At 36.9% G+C, this 17,202-nt stretch overlaps 1 pseudogene; it reads left to right on the top strand.

Moving 5' to 3' along the window:
* The window catches only part of LOC107696140 (myomegalin-like), a 72,053-nt pseudogene that overhangs the window by 21,303 nt on the left and 33,548 nt on the right, over window positions 1-17,202 (top strand).

Raw genomic sequence — 17,202 nt, forward strand, 5'->3', positions numbered from 1 at the left:
TTTTTTTTTTTTTTTGAGAAATAGTGAATCTGTCTCCACATAAGTGTTCAGCTTGTTGATGTATATGTTGGTTGGATTTCGAGTAGACTGTTGTTAGTATTCCAGTGCAGAGTTCCTCAGTGGCAGCTGGTACAGGATACCTCCTGAAAATAACCCTGAAACATCCTGAGTCTTACTAAAGCGCACTCTGGAGAGTTAAGAGCCATACTGCCCTCCTATGGTTAAACTCATTAATAAATAAACATAAATAAAAGTGCATATTTACATGTAAGTAAATTTCTAATCTAAATATCTAAGTTCTTGTTATCCATATATATATATATATAGCTGCATTTATTTGATAAAAAAAGCAATTAAAAACAGTAATGTTGACAAATATTATTACAATTTAAAATTGCTATATTTCTATTTAAATATATTTTCAAATGTAATTTATTCCTGAGATTGCAAAGCTGAATTTTCAGCTGCCAAAAGTCTTCAGTGTCACATGATCCTTCAGAAATCATTCTAAAATGCTGATTTGGTGCTTAAGAAACATTTCTTATTATTATCCATGCTAAAAACAGTTTTGCAGTGTTTATATTAAATATATATATATATATTTGTAACATTATAAATGACTTAAGTGTTACTTTTGATTAATTTAATCTGTCCTTGCTGGCAGCCGGATATAGTTGACCCAGAAACAAACTGGCAGCATTCGTGCAGATTCACATTCATACTGAAGCTCACAGCAAAAACGGTTTGAGAGAAACTTGAGAAACAGGTTTCATTTTAGTAAATATTGTCAGATAAAGAATGACAGTTGAGAATCCAGTTGAATAGTTGAATGGAATGAGCAGTCAGTGATTTTTAGCACGTAAGCCTTCTTTTCTCCCTCTGTCTATTTTATTATCTGGATCAGTTAACATATCAACTATGTCCGTAATCCTTATAGTTAATACTTCTGGTGGCGTTTAAGTAAAAAAAGACCCCCCATATCATTTTGACACCCCTCCTTCTGCACACACCACGCATGGGGGTAGACCACTTTCAGGAGGAGGACCCTCAGTGTGTCACTTACAGTTCATGCAGTTCATGTTGATGTTGTTGTTCTAGTATTAGAAAACCTACTACATCTTATTTGGCCTGTTTTAGATATCTTTAATTGCATTTAATGAGAGTGTGTGATTTAGGTAGTATGGCACAGGTATGAGGGGTCCGAGAACCCCAACGTGACGAAAGCGGTCATGTTTAACGGCTACCGTACTATTTCACAGCACCTCAATGACCTGAAGAAGGAGAACTTCAGCCTCAAGCTTCGCATCTACTTCCTGGAGGAGCGTTTTCAGCAGAAATTTGAGGACAGCAGCAGTGAGAATGTCCATCGCAGGGTGAGTGTCACTGGGCTATTGTGAATTAAGATGTTGACATAACTGATGCATGGAAACTGATGCAAAGTTTAACAATAATGAAATGCAAATACATGAAAAAGCAAAAATTGTAAAAGGTAACAAGCAAAGATTTAAAAAAATTGTTTTGGCCAACAAATATTGTGATAAATAAATACAATAAATGTATAACATTTGAAATGTTGTATTAGTACAATTTATTTCTGTTGGGGGTGAAAAAAAGCTTTTGCACAGGTATATTCTAGTACTGCAACATTTGTTTTGCTGGCTTGGCAAATGCAAAGGCCTAAAATAGCCTGCAGACCGCCAACCATCTATACATTTGCAGTGCACAACAACTGCAGCCTGGAAATGTGGTTCAGCACATTAATATGGATCAGCAGTCACTGCAGCTGTCACAAACTGACTATCAGCACTGAAAAAACTGGATTATGGGTAGAGTTGTAGACTGGATGACTGGTTGGGTCTGGTTACTGTGAGGAAGTAAAGATGAGACTGTCTAGCAGCTGTTGTCCATATACTATATCAATATGGAACACAGAAAAAGAAGAGTGTATCACTATGTTTACTTATTTTTGTTCCATGTAGAGTGACATAAAGGTCCAAAAGTCTGAGATCACATTGAAATATGTGATTATGAAACATTTGACTCAAATTGTTATGCTGGTAATTTGTAATGAAAATATATATTAAATGCTAAAAATGCAAAATAGAAGAATTTTCACTAATTATCCCAGAACTTTGGACCCCACTCTTTATTTATGCATCACATGTCAGTTTATACATGGAGGCCCATTATTCCTATGGTGCATGGTTATAATATTTATGCATAAAGCATTTGTATTGTAATTTGATTCATTTTGATTAAGATGAATGTGCGTTTATGCACAATTGGACTTAAAATAGCACTGCTTAGCTGGTAACTGATAGTCACAACTGAAGTTTGTGTGTGCAAACAAAGCCCAAAGACGCAGTGCCAAAACTAGGTTATTTCTGTGTCTGACCTTTTCAAATGAACCTGATAAAACAAATATTAGTCCCACTGACCCATATAGGCTACACAAATAATTAAAAACGACTGTGCTGTCATTCATCAAACACAGTTTTACTGGCAAACGTCCCCTAGGGTTATAATGGGATGTGTATGTATCATTTCAAAAACAAAAACTATACACACAAAGTACTAGGCACTGATCTCATGCCAGCTATACTGAGTATCTGGTGGTGAGAGTTAAAAAAAGTCTCTGTTGCTGGCCTGGTGCATTGTGGGAAAGGAAAAGTAGAGAGGTCAGGTTTGAGTGTGTGTCAGAGAGTGAAACAGCAGGTGGTTGGTGTCTCTTGTTCTATTTTAAGGTCTCCCTACACCCACAAGACTAAGCTGCACGTGTAGAGAGCTCACGCTGAGCTCTGCAGACTCAGAAAAAAAAATCTGTGAAATATTTACAACTTTCTTTTTAATATTTTTAATGTAGCATATTAATTACTGGTGAGTATCTTCAGAAAAAAAGTCTGTTAGGTAAAAATAGTGTAGCATGAATTTCTAATGCAATATTTATTATAGTTTATTATAATTAAACAGAAATAAAGAAAATAAATTTTGGTAGAACAACCTCACAGGAAATCACATTTTTGTATGAAATACATGCAAAAAGCATAACAAGAAAACATTTTTCTCCAGATCCTGCATTATAGACCTAGTTTATTTGCAAAAAGAGAGTAAAGTGTGATTGCAATGACTTTTTAAAAGAATCCCTTTGTTTTTCAGAACATTGAGCTGAAGGTTGAGGTGGAAAGCTTGAAACAAGAACTCCAGGAAAGACAGGAACAGCTTGATAATGCACTGTAAGTATCAAACACAAATATGCTGCTTATATCTTTATGTATTTGCTGTTGACAAATTCTTTGTCTGTTACAGTTAGACTACATTCACTAAGTGCTAAAGTGCTAAATCCAGTTACATTTACACATTTCATTTATATATCAAAGTGTAAATGAACTGACTCCCTTAAATTTTCGAGTCTCGCTTTTTGAGAGCTGTTGTATGAGCAGTATAGACCTCTTAGTGAATATGGTTGTCAGTCCCAAACACTGACCGTGTGAACGTAACCTTTTAGTTGTAAAACAAAAAAATATATAAAATAATTATATTTAAGTATTTAGTTCTAGCTGATATTGACATCATGTCTCTATGCGATTAACATAAAACAAAAGTCTGTGTTCTGTGAATCTACTATCAGCATAAGTGCTTCTCAAAGGCATGTGCAACTTATCTTACTGACCTTCGAAACGCAAAAGGCCAGAGCCCTCTGCCAAATCTGTGTCGTACACTTATCAGGTTTGGGGGACAGAGCAGAGTGCCATGATGCCCTTTGAAACGTGCACATGGTCCTGTAACACGTTTTGCTGATGGAGAAGGTATTGGAGCTCCGTTTTAGACTATTCAAAAGTTTTGGGTCAGTAAGATTTTTCTATTTTAATATTTAAAATATGATTTATTCCTGTGATGGCAAAGCTGAATTTTCAGCAGATGTTACTCCAGTCTTCAGTGTCACATGATCCTTCAGAAATCATTCTAATATGCTGATTTAGTGCTCAATAAACATTTCTAATATGTGACCCTGGAGCACAAAACCAGTCTTAAGTAGCACAGGTATATTTGTTGCAATAGCCAACAATACATTGTATGGGTCAAAATTATCCATTTTTCTTTTACTTAATATCCTAATGAGTTTTGGCATAAAAGAAAAATGGATAATTTTGACCCATACAATGTATTGTTGGCTATTGCTACAAATATACCCCAGCGATCAAACACAAATATGCTGCTTATATCTTTATGTATTTGCTGTTGACAAATTCTTTGTCTGTTACAGTTAGACTACATTCACTAAGTGCTAAAGTGCTAAATCCAGTTACATTTACACATTTCATTTATATATCAAAGTGTAAATGAACTGACTCCCTTAAATTTTCGAGTCTCGCTTTTTGAGAGCTGTTGTATGAGCAGTATAGACCTCTTAGTGAATATGGTTGTCAGTCCCAAACACTGACCGTGTGAACGTAACCTTTTAGTTGTAAAACAAAAAAATATATAAAATAATTATATTTAAGTATTTAGTTCTAGCTGATATTGACATCATGTCTCTATGCGATTAACATAAAACAAAAGTCTGTGTTCTGTGAATCTACTATCAGCATAAGTGCTTCTCAAAGGCATGTGCAACTTATCTTACTGACCTTCGAAACGCAAAAGGCCAGAGCCCTCTGCCAAATCTGTGTCGTACACTTATCAGGTTTGGGGGACAGAGCAGAGTGCCATGATGCCCTTTGAAACGTGCACATGGTCCTGTAACACGTTTTGCTGATGGAGAAGGTATTGGAGCTCCGTTTTAGACTATTCAAAAGTTTTGGGTCAGTAAGATTTTTCTATTTTAATATTTAAAATATGATTTATTCCTGTGATGGCAAAGCTGAATTTTCAGCAGATGTTACTCCAGTCTTCAGTGTCACATGATCCTTCAGAAATCATTCTAATATGCTGATTTAGTGCTCAATAAACATTTCTAATATGTGACCCTGGAGCACAAAACCAGTCTTAAGTAGCACAGGTATATTTGTAGCAATAGCCAACAATACATTGTATGGGTCAAAATTATCCATTTTTCTTTTATGCCAAAACTCATTAGGATATTAAGTAAAGATCATGTTCCTTGAAGATATTTTGTAAATTTCCTACCGTAAATATATCAAAACTTCAGTTTTGATTAGTAATATGCATTGCTAAGAACTTAATTTGGACAACTTTAAAGGCGATTTTCTCAATATTTAGATTTTTTTGCACCCTCAGATTTTCAAATAGTTGTATCTCGGACAAATATTGTCCTATCCTAACAAACCATACATCAATGGAAAGCTTATTTATTCAGCTTTCAGATGATGCATACATCTCAATTTCCAAAAATTGACACTTAAGTTCTGTGGTCCAGGGTCACATATGTGGATATTTTTGCATACTATTTTTGTGGAATTTATTTGAAATAGACATTGCTTCTAACAATGTAAAAGTCTTTACTGTCAGTTTTGAATTTAATGCATTCTTGCTGAATAAAAGTGTCAGTTACCCCAAACTTTTGAATGGTAGACAAGAGCTAATTCATTCTCAGTAAAACACACAATGAGCAACTCAATCCTCATGTAAGTTTCGAGCTTGACTTTTTCTTGTACGGTCGGGTGGAAGTATGTCAGTAACATTTACATTTACAGTAGAATCCATTGGCCTTCGGGGGATCACCTATAAACGAGACCCCCTACCTTTGTGTTGTTCTTCAGGTGACATAACTTTTCTGTTGATGGGTCAGTTGCTATGTGTCATTTCCATTACACGATCTGTTCAGTTCTGATGATGTTTCTGCCAGTGACCTGAGTCTTAGCCATCAAGCAAAAAATTTCCCTCATAATTTCTCCTCATGTTTTCCTCATGGCTTCCTCTAAGCCATCGTTCCGAGCCATCGGAACTAACATTTGATTTTCTGAGGACTAAAAAAAACAAGCAAAACTGAACGATATCACCTTCCAAGCTAAATGACATACCTGCAGGTTGTGATTACTAACACTAACTGATGTAGTGGCTGACCGGGACGATCACTCAGATCGCTCATTGCAGTAATGGATGTCCTGGCGCGGTGCAGTCAAAAACCCAGAGGTGCCGTTTGCTCTGGATCAAACAATTACAGGAAGGGTCAGTGCCGCAGCCATCATCACGTTCAAAAACAGCTCCGTTGCAATGCAGCAATGGAGTCTGGAAAAGCCGTTACGAGGTCCTCGAGAGGGTCCTAGAGCACTGCGCTGAGTGAGAGGCTCTTATAGACACTCCAGAATACTTAAAGTGTCAGAGTAACACCCTTCACACACACAAAGACCTGCTAAACACATCCCAGAGGAGACGTGAGCAAAGATTGTTACGACTCACCTTTGTGACTCACTTCTTTTGCTTCAGTACTCTTTGGAGGATTGAAAAATGAAATGAAACTCTTTTACAGAGTCTGAAAGGTATGTACTTAGGGACAAAGATTAAATAAATCAAACATGACCACTAGCAGTAATTTCTCTTTTGACTTTTTCCCCAAAGAACACAGGTAAACCTAACCAAAAAAATGATTTTTAAATACAGGTTTTGCATCAGTTATTTTTAGAATTATAAATTATAATTATCTAGAATTTTAGAATGAAATCATTTATACATTATTAAAAAAATGTATTGCATTTATTATAATTATTTATAAATATATTAAAATTATTACTATAAACTTACATTATCAAATAATAATCATCAGAACAATTACTGATAATAAATAGTCAGAATAATTATTGTCTTAAGGTAGTCAGAAATTTTGTTCATTTATAGGAATAGTCTAAAGGGCCATTCACATGCATGCCGCATCTTTTGCCTGCTCAAGTTCATATTCAAATGTAGATGTGCGGCAATCACACTCATTATAGAAGCAACGTGGTTGTTTTTTCCAGGTGCGTCTACACCACAGCGAGATGAAAACATCTCATCTTTTCAGAATGCTGCAAGCACACCCCAGGTCATGTGACAAGAACCATCCAATCAGCTTCACCCTTTCCTTAACAACACTGAAAGCTCAGCCAAGGAGGAGGAACAGCTGATCATAGCTGTACAGGGATACCCATTTTTAAATTAATCTAGTAGCAGAGATTCTGCAAGCGTGAATTCACTTAACATTTGTGCCATTTTAAAGGTGGGGTAAGCGATTTCTGGTAGCCAATGTTGACATTTGAAATCACCAAAACAAACACGCCCCTACCCCAAAAGGGTCTCGCCCCTATTTTGATAGCTCCGCCCCACACATACGTTCGCAACCCAGGCAACGATTAGTTCTGTGAAACAAAGCAAAACCAATGTTACACGATGTCTACACTGGATGTGTCACGAATCCGGTTCATGGACTTCCGTCCAATTACCACCAGAAGTCGCTCTTCCATTTTTATGACTCTCTCACTACACAGACTTTCACATGTCACCCTGGACTACATTTCCCAGCAGTGATTTCACTAATCACACGTTCACCTGAAACCAATCACACACACTATATAACACACACTCAGATCCTGTTCAAACTGCCGAGTATTGTTTTAACATTTATGCTGTTTAGCGTAGCTACTTTACGGAGCCAGTTCCCTGTCCTTGTTTAAGTTTTCTAGTTCTAGTTTTCATAGTCTAGTCAAAGTGTTGCATTGCCTGTTTCCTGATCTTTTGCCTGTGTATCTTGGATTTACCCTTTTCCTTGCTGTTTCGGACTGTGTTTGCACTTCGCCTGGACTATTGCTCATGTCATTGGATTACCCCTCTTGTCAAGCCCTTTGGATTATGTTCGACGTTGATCGACCTATGCCTGTTTGTCGGATTACTCTTGTGTCTTGCCCTCAATATACCTGTTGCCATTGTCTGACCCTCACCTGTTTCTGACCATTCTATGAATAAAGCTTTGCAAATGGATCCGCACGTCTCGCATCCCTGTCGCTCCGTTACACTAGTGTACTAGACAGACTTTAGTTGTTGCGGCACAGACATTGTGTTACTCACCTATCGAGAAGAAACTAAGTAACCTCGGCATCCGATCGCAGGCCTTCCGCTCCTTGAGTTCTCTCCAGCGCTGGAAAGCTGATCCGATATTTACACGGGTCCTACTTCTTGCCTTAAGCCTTCTTTTGTTCCGCAGACGTTTTCCTCTTTTGTTTTTTTATCCGCCATCTCTTATCTTTCTGTCGCTCGGCTTGGCTAATGTCAGTCCTGTCCACTGAACGCTCTCTCCTCCACATCATGAGTAGACATGCCCCTTACTGCTAATTGGCTACAAGTTTGTTTTGCTACTCGGCCCGAATCAGTTTTCTAAAGCGGTTTTAAAAAATCGCTTACCCCACCTTTAAGTGCTGTATTTCATTGTAAACTCCTGCGTCCACTAAGCAATCACAGTCCAGTTTAACCAGGTGCAAAATGCACTGTTCCATTTAATTTAAATCAAGTAACTGTCATTTATTTCAGTGCAAACGCACTTCCTTTCTGTTACTAAGACTTATTATAGATTCAGTGCTGTTTGCCTTCCACAGTTTTGTTTAAAAAATGTGATAGTGTACATTTCAATTGATCATGGAAGACGTAATTCATTGATTTAGCCTTTTAGTTAACTTTGAGACAAATCCACATTGGCACAGGCAGCTTTCAGACCAAAAGCGTTGTTTTCCCATTTGTATCGATGGATTTGTTTTGACACATTCTTTCCAAATTGTTCACTATAGCTATTTTGTTTGTATTGTGTCACTTCACAGAACCACAGCAGAAAGTCTGACCAATCAGAATGAGGTGGAGGTGCAGCGTCGCTGTGAGGAGCGGCAGCAGGAAATCGAACACATGCAAGAGATTCTGGAGACCAAGATCCAGCTTCTGCAGGAGGTGCATATTTTGTTCCAATGCACAATAAACTGACCTCGTTACAATGATGTCCACATTTACTGCACTCAGTATTTAAAACACTTTTGCTGTTCTTGTTTACTTACTCTTGTGTGTGTTTTTGAAGCAAATTCTGTTGTAAGAGACTTTGTAAAAATCCCATACTCAAAGTGTTTTAGCATCCAAGACCAACAGAACTGTCCATTTTATTGCATTGCATTGCAATGCAATTTTTTTCAGGAGGATCGACTGGCAAGAAGTGAAGCAGAAAAAATGGCTTCTCTGGTAGATTCAGAGTCCCAGCGCTGTTTGGGCCTAGAAAGGAGGATTATGATGGAAATGCAGGGGGGAAATGAAAGCTTATCTGCCACGGCACAACATGAAGAGATGGCTAAGAAAGACAGGTAAACATTTCAGTACCAACATTCAAAAAAACTGAATACGCTACAGTTGATTCAGAAATTGTACTGAATGTTATTCTGAGATTTCTGAATGAAAATAAAAAAACAATCTCTGATGCCTTTCCTCTTTCTTTCTGTTAGGTTGATAGAGGAACTGAATGAAACTCTATGCAGGAGAGAGCAAGAAACAGCCGATCTGAGTGCACAGAGGGACGCCATTACTATAAAACTAACTCAGCTGGAAGAGCAAGTGCAGAGCCTCAACATTTCCCTCCAGCAGAAAGAGAAAGATGAACAGGTAGTGTGTATAGGATCTCATCCATCAAAATGCACAAATAGATTTCATGTGGCCCTGAAAATGAGTAACCTTTTTTAAATGTGTCACCCCCGCAGCAGCCAGTGTGGCACAGTATAATGCTTTTGGGCAAATAGCATACAAACTCAAACTTACACACACATCAGTGTGTGTTATATGTGATTGTGCATGCAATATCTGGCTCTACTGTACTCTTCAATGTGGTTAAAAGCCAGCAGCTAACTAGGTCACTTTGTCCTCTGGCCCCTATTCAACCCCTAAAGGGAAAATGGGTTCAGATAACAGACTGTATTTATAAACACATACACATACAGTCATGCCATTGGAAATAGGTCATGGCACCATGGCACATGCAGGAGTGATTCAATACTTCTCCCAGATTAGTATATTTACAGTGTGGGTATAAATCACATACACAGGGAGATTTATATTAACTCTGCCTTAGATTCATATGCAAACTGAAACGTATAAAATTGTTAAAGCCTGTGTAGATAAATGTGTTTAACACTGTAAAAACAATGAATCAAATGAACTAAAACTTGGAAATTGACACAAATGCAAAATAAATTGTGTATTAAATTGTGCATTTTAGTATAATTCTAAAAACATCCAACTGTAGGTTGTGGTACACGTGTCTTTGTGCTGTGAAATCTTTACTGATTTCTATAAAGTAATGCAAGAAAAACTTTTATATTGTTAGTAGTATTTGAATGGGGCCATTTCTAGCCATTTTGAGGCCCTAGGCGAAATATTTATTGGTTACATTATTACATACAAAATAACATAAAACTGAATGTAAACAGTCAAATCTTAAAAAGCAACAATGCTATTACTGATATTAATTTTAATCCTTATTAACAAATATATACAAATATACTTTGGAAATGTATCAATATGTATGATACATTTCCAAATCATATTTGTATATATTTGTTAATAAGGATTAAAATTAATACCAGTAATTCCATTGTGTATCCACTAGATGCCTGTATAGCCCTATAAAAATAAATATGTTTGTACAATCCCTAGTTGCTAAGAAATTGTTCTCAGACACAACTATATAATCTATCATGTTTAAATTAAATTATTATGTTTTGCATTTAGATACATGTTTAAATATCAATGGCTACGTTTTGTCTGTTTTGATTAGATTTTTGTTAAACGTTGATTTCAAGTGTCAGTTTTTGCATTATTATTACAGTCAAACCTATAAAACCTTTTTTTTTTTTTTACAGCAAACTACGTATAAAAGCTTGATCAGTCACATGAAAGTTTCACTTTCGCTTCGTTCACTTTCAAGTAATAAGAAATAATACTGATTCAGTGCGGTGTTTGTTACTCATTGACACGTGAAATTCCCCTTTAAATAACGCGACGCTCTGCTCTCTGTGTGAATGACACTGCATTAAGCACTATTAGAATTAGAATTTCGACACCATCTGTAAAGATGCCTTAAATTCAAAAAAGCTGTTTAACAAAGGATGTATTAATGTTGTGAATTAGCACATTTTATTATATAATTTTTTTTAATTGGCCGTTAAAGTTTTATATGGGACAATTACAAAACACACTGATCCTTTAACAATGCATTGGCGCAAAAACGCACACCTTTTGGACAAATCTCGCAACATGATTTATCAAGTGCCACAAATACTGCCTAAACAAAATACTGATTTTGTGCACTTTATTTACTGTACCAATATTTTAAATTGGCCTTTGAACAGAGCCCACTGATCTAATGGCGTTGTTGAGCGCTTCAAATGCAAACTTTGCATGCAAGAATCAGGCAGCAATTGACAGCACTCTGATCTAGTGGCATACAGGCATCGTCAGATTGACAGTACCCTAGCCCAATAATGTTGGGGGATCCAGTGGGGGCGGCAGTCATATTTCAGGGTGACCGTGCCACTCTTTATCACAAACCTGCTAAAAGTGCCAGTACGTGCGCTCTTTTGGAGGTGCAAGTATGAGAAGAAAGCTTTATAGAGTTAAAATATAACACACTTCATCATTAAATGCTGAGTGAATAACTGTATATAACTGAGTCTGCAGTTATATGCAGATTTTACAATACACACCAAGCAATATTATGCTATCTGCCCATTTCACATTTTGTGATTTCTCAACTGCCACAAATACTGCCCTAACAAAATACAGATTTGTGCACTTTTTACTGTACCTTTTTTTAAATTGGCCTTTGAATTTAACTTTATTGTGTGGTTTAAAAAAAGCGTTACCTTGCCAAATCATTGACCGAGCTCTTTGGTCTAATGGTGGTGTTGAGTGCTCCAAACGCAAACTTTACATGCAATAGTCAGACAGTAATTGACAGTACTCTGATCCAGTGGCATGTAGGAATCATCAGATTGACAGTACTATAGCCCAATAGTGTTATATCCTTGAGTATCAGATCCATATTCTCCTATATCATACAATATGAGCCATAAAAAACTGATGTATTAAATATGATATTCAAAAAAAAAAAAAGCTAACTCTTTTTATAGATAAAAAAAAAAAATCAATAAACTGTTCAGTTTAAAAATAAAAAATCTTTAAAAAATCTATTTAGACTATTATTTAATATGACGGGGTTAAACAGAAAAATGAAATCAAAGGTTTATATTCATTTTTAAACTTTGACATGGCTTATTTTGTCAAGCAGCAGGCTACATAATTTTCTCTTTTTTAGACCCTCAGAGAAGAACTGGCTCATGGAAAAAGCAATACAGAGCAGGCGATGCAAGTAAGACTTTTTGTTATATTTATATTTTCTCTCAAGTTAATTTAAAAAAAAAAAAACTATGCATGTAATCTACACAGAATTACTATTATTGTTTAGCATATTTTCTTAATATAATATATTTATATAGTAACCATGAGTGAGTATGTTAATGAATGAATGGTCCTATTTTTGGGAAAATGGCTTTAATTTAGCTGAAGAAGCATCACCAGTGTGCTGAGAGTGACATCTAGCGACACTGTACAGTCATAGCAAGCTGAGAGTGTACTGTACATCAGCACACACCGACAATTAGTTTAAAAATTAAATAGTATGTTCGTTGTTTTTTAAAGAACCTGTCATTCATCATCCAACACTTAATACAAGCTTTCTTTCTATTTTTTATATTTTCATGTATTGTACTTTCTACTGCTCTTTGCAAAAAAATTAAATAAATAAATAAAAATTGTCATGCCATTGAAAAATGGGAGTAAAGGGATATGTAGTATTCACTTTCTTGTTTGACTTGGGTTTAGGCTTAAAAATAAACAATCAATTACATCACACTGTACACAGAATAGCAATGAAATCTCACATTAATTTTACTGTCTCTCAACCCCTTGCCATCACTATCACTGGTTGACATAAACAATGAGATAATGCTACATTTGCCTGATAAATAAGTTTTTGATTAAGGGTGGTTTGTGTTTTAGTGCTGTTATGGTGTTCTGTCTCCGTTGTTTAAATTCTAGAGACATTCGAATATCCACATAGAGACACCACACAATTGCCAAAATGTGCAAATACCACCATTAACATGACATCACTCAGTTATTTCTATCTGTAATCAATATAATTAATATTAACTGATAAGAGATTGATCCATCTATCCACAAGTTTTACTGTGTGGATGTTGATGGCAAATCTGACTGTTTAAATCTTTGTAAAAATTAACAATTGACATTTTTAGTAAATTTACAAGCAGGACCCATTACAATTGCACATTTATTATAATGTATATAAAGCAGTGGTGGACAGTAACGAAGTAGTTTTACTTCGTTACTGTACTTAAGTACATTTTTCAAGTATCTGTACTTTACTGGAGTAGTTTTATTTTGAGTAACTTTTACTTTTACTTCACTACATTCCAAAGCATAAGATCGTACTTTTTACTTCACTACATTTCATAAAAATTATCGTTACTCCTTATAATATATCACGTGCTCCGAGACGCAGAAGCGGTGTCTGATTCATGAACGAATAACTGATTCTTTTCAATGAACCCATTAAATCAGTTCGCAAATCGCACCAAACGATTCATTCACGAATTAGAATGAACCGATTGCAGCTGTTCTCAAGTCGACAAAACTGATTCAAATGATCCGTTTAGTGCAAGTCTCCAGTGAACTGAATTCACAAGTAAGAACCGGGAGATCTTGTGAGTGCGCGCGCGTCTGATGCTGTTAAAGCAGCACTATGTAACTTTTTCTGTGTTATAAAAAAATATATGCTAATATAAAATTAAATGATAAAAGTAGCCTATATAAAACTGCAAAATAAACATTAATCTATCGGTACTTTTTACTTAAGTACATAAAAAATCAAGTACTTTTGTACTTTCACTCGAGTAAAATTGAAAACTGAGTACTTTTACTTTTACTGGAGTAATATTTTATTATACGGATCTGTACTTTTACTCAAGTACTTGATTTGTGTACTTCGTCCACCACTGATATAAAGAAACAACCATTCATAGATAGATAGATATTGTTTATTGTTTCTTGTTTATTTGGATCCCCATTAGCTTCCACAAAGTGGTTGCTAATCTTTCTGGGATCCACAAAACTGTACAAAATAACAAAAATCATACAAATAATTAAAATAAGAACAAAAATAAAATGACACTAATCACATCACAAAACTATACCTATACACAAAAACGCATACATCTACATATATATAAGCATATCTTCACATTTTCTTCTAAACACATATGTGCAATTACTCTTTCGTATATTTATGGGAACCTATTCCAAGCAACAGAGCCATGATAAAACAGTCTCTTTCATCAAATTTGTTTGTGGACATGGTAAAGAGAGTTGAGCCTTACTCACTTGCCATGTTTTATAATCATGCCTAAAACCCACATATACAAGCTTTTCAAAGAAAAAACATGGTGTATGATACTTGATTACCTTATGAAAATATACCAGGAGTCGTAAGTGTAATATATCCTTCACTAACAGCCATGTTCATTTTCTATGCATATCAATAACATTGGCCTGAAATGGATAATGAAGCACTAGCCTGGCTGCTCTGTTCTGAACCTTTTGAAGTTTTTTGTAGGTATTTCTCAGATGCAGATTGGGCAGTACTTAAGATGCGTTAAAACTAATGACTGCACCACATCTTTTAAAACTAAAAAAATGGAATAAATGCAGAACATTTCCTAGCCACAGCTATACCTTTTCCCATAATGCATAGATAGATAGATAGATATCAGTACGTCGGAAAAACAAAATCACTTTCTCAGTTGCATTTCTTTGTCGAAAATGGAAATAAGTATGTAAAGTAGTGCCATCGTTTGCATGGCTTGTTCTCTATGTGTGACCGGTACCACTGCGTACATCGAGGGGTGATCGAAGAATTTAGAAAAACACTGCTGACAAACAATGGACGATAAAACGTCAGATTATAAGGTGGTTTTAATATTAGTGTGTGTTAAGAAGATAGCAACCGTTACTACGTTTTAAATAAGTAAGATATATTGTAGAAACGTATATTTTCGACACCCCTCTTTGTCCATAAAATGGTACGCGCCATATTCCCCGCCTCACCCTTGCCGCAACGTTTGCAGCTCCGCTGTCTGTATGTCGGAATCCGTATTTTACACGAAATACTGTCAACCTTTAGTGTTACCGTTCGGGGACACAATATGATATTATTTCCGTCTACATTTCGGCTAATGGTGGTTATTTAAAAATGACACGTTTTTAAACCGGAGTCGGGCAGTGGGATATAAATGATGTCCTGTCATGTCGGCGTCTTCACAGAAGAGCGAATGAAACATAATCTGGAGCGCTAGAGTGAAGGACAAACCATGCATCTTTATTTCCGTTGAGGAGGACGAGCATCTCGACATCGAAATCAAAACCGAAATTTATTTCCAGCGATATATATATTTAAAGAACGATCTGAAGGGCATAAATAAGGATATAAAATAGTACAACTTTAAGATTTAGTGGATTGACCGGAATTAATTAAAGGCGTCATCTCATCTATGACAAAAAGTGACATGAAATTGTTATAATTTCTAATTATATTTTTAAATATAGATACTTTGCCTTATTTTTTAAATATCTTATTTTCCATTGCTGGGCACTGGAGAAGAATAGAAAATTTGGAACTTTATATGCCATGATATTTTCACTTTGGCTCTTGCCACAAGCTACTGTAGATTATTATTTAATTGAAGATTTATAATGTTGGACTCAAAGATGAAGGACGTGTGTCGCATCTGTGCAAGGGAGCTGAATGGTAACCAGCGGCGATGGATCTTCCACCCAACGGCCAAGCTGAGTCTGCAGGTGCTGCTGTCCTACGCATTGGGCAGGGAAATGACCCGAGACGGCAGGGGAGAGTTTGCCTGCAGCAAGTGTGCCTTCATGTTGGACCGAATGTACCGCTTCGACACTGTGATCGCCAGGGTGGAGGCATTGTCCGTTGAACGGATGCAGAAGCTCTTGTTGGAGAAAGACAGGCTCAGGCAGTGCATTGGTGGACTGTACCGCAAAAACAATGCAGATGATTTTGGAGTGGATAGCGGTGCTGCGGACTCTTCTGTAGTTGACTTCTCCAGGTTGGCTGAAGCTGAATACAACGCTCTATTGCAGGAAGATCTGGCATACTCTGTTTATGAGTCCTGGGCTGAGCATGACACTCAGGAGCAGGTTCAAGACCACCAATGCCTTGTTCATCAGTGCCATGCGGCAGCAGACGCCACTTTAGGTCCCCGTCCCAGGAAGTGCAAAGGGTGCGCTGCACTGCGAGTGGCAGATTCAGATTACGAGGCTGTCTGCAAGGTTCCTAGGAAAGTGGGTCGGAGCACTTCCTGCGGGCCCTCCACACGTTACTCCGGTAGTGTTCAGGACAGCGCTGAAGAAACCATCTCATCCGTTCCTCCACCAGAAACGGAACCTGAAGAGAGCAATCAATCTCGCCAGCCCAGTGATCCAGAGCCTGTCTGTGTGAGTCCTGCCTCCTCTGTGGAGTCTTTGGACACTGCTGTAGATGTCACCCAAGAGTCTAATCCTAAAGTCCATCCTAACACCGTGCAGGGAGAGTCTGAAGAGGAACGATCTGCCATCAAGATGCCTAGTTCTGTGTGTGGAATTGATATGGCCCTCAGCTTGCTTAAAAGCTTTGAATATCACCCTCTTCAGAGTCACAGAGGTAGTCGAATTCCTGTGCTCCTCAAACCTATCACTACACCCATGGAGAGTTCTTACCCTCTGCTACAGGTGTCTTCCATTGGGATAGAGTGTCCCATTTCTCCTCATCTTCCAGATGCTCCTTCCAGCATCCAGCAGGAGCTTCAGCTTGAGTTGGCAGAAATGGAAGAGTTGTGGTTGGATGATTATGTGCAGTGCAAGCCATTGGGCCTTCAGAAGGTAAACAGGAAGACCTAAGGAATCTCAGAAAATCATCAGAATGAAGAAAAGGAGGAATAAATTAGGGTTGTTTGAAAAGCATCTTCTGTTTGTACAAAGTATATTAAGAAACAGGGAAGATGAATTTATAGGGCATAAACTAGATGAGTAGATGAAGAACTCCCTCAGGCCTTTTTTCCTCCCAGAGCTCTCCGGCTCTCTGATTGTTTTTTATTACTAGGTTACCCATCATCT

Source organism: Sinocyclocheilus anshuiensis, unplaced genomic scaffold (genome assembly GCF_001515605.1).
Source record: "Sinocyclocheilus anshuiensis isolate Anshui unplaced genomic scaffold, SAMN03320099.WGS_v1.1 scaffold306, whole genome shotgun sequence".
NCBI lineage: Eukaryota > Metazoa > Chordata > Actinopteri > Cypriniformes > Cyprinidae > Sinocyclocheilus > Sinocyclocheilus anshuiensis.